This window comes from Mesoplodon mirus (assembly GCF_964341445.2).
Source record: "Mesoplodon mirus genome assembly, chromosome: 19".
Taxonomy (NCBI): domain Eukaryota; kingdom Metazoa; phylum Chordata; class Mammalia; order Artiodactyla; family Ziphiidae; genus Mesoplodon; species Mesoplodon mirus.
In genome coordinates, this window is record NC_138995.1 from 1,505,586 (window position 1) to 1,510,053 (window position 4,468).

Consider the following 4,468-nt stretch of genomic DNA (forward strand, 5'->3'; position numbering starts at 1 on the left):
GGTTTTGCAAGGATCTTTCTTCCTCCTTCAGATATTTATATTTTCTGCCATCATTTCAACAAAGCCTGTCTTGGTGGTGCCTTTACCTGGACATCCAGCAACGAGCTGGCGTTTGACATGCAGAGATACATACACACAGGGTTACTTCTGTGAGAGAGAGAGAGAGAGAGAGAGAGAGAGAGAGAGAGAGAGAGAGTGTGTGTGTGTGTGTGTGTGTGTGTGTGTGCACGCACCCCCAGCAGACCCCCGACACCAATGCCTCCAAGACCCACAAATTCAGCACAGCAAAGGCACTGACTTCACCGAGAAGAAACAATCAAGCTCCAGTGTGGCTCCTGGGTGGCTGGCTAGGTTCATCCATAGTTACACATCCCGGGAAGGGCGGGGACAGGAGCACCGCACCCCCAAAGCCGCACCCGCTCCAATGGACCTGTGAATGCCAGTCGCCGGAGAGACAGGACTTTCCAGCACAGACCTAGGGGACTGGACTGGAGCTCTGCTTCCAGGAAGCGTGGCTGGAGACCTTGAGCAACTCACCTCTCCGCTTGGGGCTCAGGTCCCCTCCTGTTCCCTGCGGGGACGGTCGGTCCTGCCCGGCCTCTCTCGAGATTATCGTGAGGACTGAACTGCTGGACACGTACCAAACCCTCCGTGCACTGTCGGGTCCTGTGTGAGCATGGGGCTGATGTTCCAGGCATGTGGTTGCACGCATTTTAGGATAAGTTAGCGCCTGCGACCCCAGACCTCCTCCCAGGGCTGTGCCAGGGATGCAGCATGTCACGATGCTCAGTGCCCAGCTCACAGCAAGAGCTTCGAAAATGAATCTCCTTCTCCTCCTTGCACTCCCTCTTCCTCCCCCCCCTCCCTCTTCATTATAATCATTATTATTAATTGTTATTCTACACAAAGCAAAGACATGCTTTAGTTAGAAAACACGGAAAGGGACCAGCGATGTCTTCAAATGGACACCACCAGCTCTTAGCTCGCTCCAGAGCAGATGCTTCTAAAACAGCCTACAGGTGGTGGTGGGGGTCCGAGGCCCCCGCCAGCACTGTCCTTGCTGTGAGTACTGGGGCTGAGGGGCTGTGGGTGCCGTGTGGCTGTCCCCTAGGGAAGCTTGTCTCGTCCCCTCCTGCCTTCCTGTGGTCAGGGCCTCCTGTGAGCTGCCTGCTGAAGGGGTGTGTGGGCAGCGGCTGAGCAGAGGGTCTGGGGCCCGAGAACATGCAGAGAGTCCCTCTGTCCCAGGGCCGCCCAGGCCAGGACACAGGGGACATTATGCTGGGCTGGCTCCGCCCCAGGCAATGGTTTTGTTTTGTTTTGTTTTAAGCAGGAGACTAAATGTTTGAACATATGCAGACACGCGTGATGGAGTGGCCGCAGGACCTGGGAGCTGGAAGCCGGGGGTACCAGGACGGGCAGGTGAGCGCTCAGCGTCTTGCTGGGCTGAACTGTGCCCAGGCGGCCGCGGAGATGGGCCTCAGGGCTGTGCGTCTGAGGACCGGCTCACAGAGCAGATGTGCGGTGGAGGGTGTGGGGTTTGGAGGGACATGTTGGGGAGATGCGGTCGGGAGAAGGGCCTTTGCTGCAGCTGCTCCAGTCCTGGCTCTGAGGCTTCTTAGCTGTGACCCCTGCGAGCCACCCTGTCTCCAGGGACAAAGGAGTGAGCGGTACAGGAGGGCTTCAGGTGGCAGTGACAGTGCGCTGTACAGCTGACTGTCTAGCTTAGGCGGCCTGGGGCACGTTCTGAACCCCCTGGACCTAGTTCCCTCCTCGGGGTGACCATCCCCATCTCTGGAGGACGGCTGGACACACAGGTTACAGCAGGGGAGGGCTGGGCTCCGCAGACACGTGGGGACACCCGCCCTCTGCCCGGGACACAGCCCGGGAGACAGATGTCATCCCTGGAGGGGGTGGAGACGCGGGAGGTGTGGGTCCCGAGGTGCTCAGCCTGCGGTCACCTGAGGGCTGGGGTCTCATGCCCCTCTCTGAATCCTTCTCGAACCCCACAGAGCGCCGCTCGGAGCAGCTCATCAGAGAGCTCTGCAGGGAGATGCCTCTTTCATTCGCCAAGAGAAAAGCAAAGTGTACCGGAGCGAGTTGTGTCCCCCTAAAAGGTAGGCTCAAGTTCTCTGCCATTACCTGCGAATGGGCCTTATTTGGAAACAGGGCCTTTGCAGATGTCATCAACATTAAGATGAGATCATGCTGGACTAGGGTGGTGATTCCAATAGCTGGGGTCTTTATGAAAAGAGGGCGATTTGGACAGACTCAGAAGAAAGGGCCATGTGATCATGGAGCCCCCCAGAGCTGGAGGAGGCAGGAGGGACCCCCCACCCAGAGCCTCTGGAGTGAGCACGGCCGCACGACACCTGGATTTGGGGCATCTGGCCCCAGAACTGTGAGAGGATACATGTCTGTTGCTTTAACCCACCCAGTTTGTGGTGATTTGTTATGGCCGCCCTGGAAAACGCAGGCACCACCCGGGGAACCAAGAAACAGGCGGTGACACAAACAGGCGACTTGAGGAAGAAATACCATGGCCGATGCACAGAACACGCTGCTTCCGTGAAGCATGGAGACGTCAGCGATGTGACACTTTGCTGTTTTTCTTCAGCAAATTGTCAAAGATTTAAAACACATAGACTCTGTGAGTCTGGCCAGGGCATGCGACATGGATAACTCACAGGGCTGTTTCCCAGAGTCTTCTTCCCTTTTGTGAGTTCATCCTGGAAGCAGTCACACCAGGCGAGGTGTGCCCTCCCCTCACCTCGTGATGTCTAAGGTGGACGTGATCTACATAAAAGCCGTGATAGAGCCTGACGCCAGAAAGCACTGGAATCCCGCGTCCGCCGCCCAGGAAACTGTTCCTTCTGTGTCAGCGTGAAAAGCCGCTTACAAGAGACATCAGTGCTAATTTCATGAAAAAGCAATGAGACTTGTGTGCTCGGGGCGCAGGAGCCTGCCGAGTCAGCAGTGGGCATCCCTGGGCTGCAGAATCAAGCGGAATTTTGAAATTTCCCTGTTTGGGTTTTGCTGTAGTTTCCAAACTTTGTGTAAAAAACAGGTATTATTTTTGAAACAGGAAAACAATGCAATTAAAAGCAGTGGTCTTGGCCCAAGAGCTCAAAGCCACTGCCTGCTGGCCTGCTGGGGCTCAAGTTGGCGGCAGAGGGGGGGTCCCCGGGGCGGGAGCAGACGGAGCAGATAGCTGTGGTTTCTGAGGCTGCGGCGGCAGCAGCTTGTTGTGACTGTGCTGAAGTCCCTGAGGCTGGGGTCGATGGTCCGGCGGTGGCTTCTGTGACTGCACAGCCCTCACCCCCACAGCCCTGTGACAGCCTGCTTTGTCATCTGAGAGATGGGGTGGTGGGACAGTGTCACCCCATGGAACTGTCACGAGAATGCCCATGTGCTCGGGGAGTGCTGTGTGAACTGAGCACCTCACCGCCAGATGAGGGGCTGGGCCCAGAGAGGCCAAGTGATTCACCTCAGGTCACACAGCAATGGGCTGTGGGCCAACATTACTAAACCCTACTTTGTCCGACCTCAATTCCCATATTCTTTCCACATGGAGAAGTGCGAGAGGAGGCCTCACAGGTCCAGGTGTGGATGGGCGGCCCCCTGGACCTGCTACGCCGACCTCAGGCTGATTTGGAGCACCACAAGGACCAGCTCGGCCCTGCCTACAGGCCGACGGCGTGGAGGGGCCCAGGGAAGAAGTGAGCAGGCCTGAGCCCTAGGGCCGGATTTGCATGTCATTTGCATGCCAGACTGGACGCGGTCCCCCGATGGTGGGTGCAGGGCATGGCCTGGGAGGTGGGCTCCTGTGTGAAACGGCCAGGGAAGGACTCCTGAGGTCAGCTGACGTGTGGTCAGAGCCTGTGTGGGGCTCAGTGTCACCGGCTCAGTGTTGGCTCCTGGATACTTGTTACCAGCCTGGGGTCAGCCGGACTGGGTCCCCTTGGAGGAAGTGCCACTGAGGCCGGGGGGGGGGGTGACTTGTCTGAGAGTGCCCAGCAGGAAGTGGCCCCTGCTCCAGGAGAGACCATAGGGCTGGACCTACCTCCAGGGAGGGCTTATTCCCCGGCGGGGGAGGGGGAATCCCTGGCCAGAGAGCTCCCTGAGGCTGGGCCACTCCCCACTCCCCTCAGAGAAGGACAACGGTGGGGACAGGCCCTCAGGTTCAACAAGGAGCACAGCCACCGCAGAGGCCACGCTCTCCGGGCCACACGCTCCCTGGGCTGCTCCCAGCCAAGGACCAAGCTCCAGCCCCGGAGAAGCAGAGCCTGACAGCACCACAACGCCTTCAAAGGCGATGGCAGAGCCGTCAGGCCTCTGAGACTGGGCAGGGGGCTCTGCTTTGTCTGCTGCTGGAGCGGGGCTGCGTCCATCCCCAGGGGAACCCTCCACAGACGCGCAAGCACGCAGGGTCCTCGTCCCCACCGTCCTCCCCTCTCCTTGGTCTGTCAAG

At 58.5% G+C, this 4,468-nt stretch overlaps 1 long non-coding RNA gene across 2 annotated transcripts; it reads left to right on the forward strand.

The window, feature by feature from the left end:
* The first annotated feature begins 245 nt into the window (after nt 1-245).
* On the forward strand, nt 246-3,078 carry LOC309795083. Of its 2 annotated transcripts, none has more exons than XR_014292213.1 (3): nt 246-1,062; nt 1,328-1,419; nt 2,010-3,078. It is a non-coding gene; the product is annotated as an uncharacterized lncRNA (long non-coding RNA). The 2 variants fall into 2 exon arrangements; XR_014292214.1 differs by having other exon boundaries at nt 1,331-1,419.
* The last annotated feature ends 1,390 nt before the right edge of the window (nt 3,079-4,468 follow it).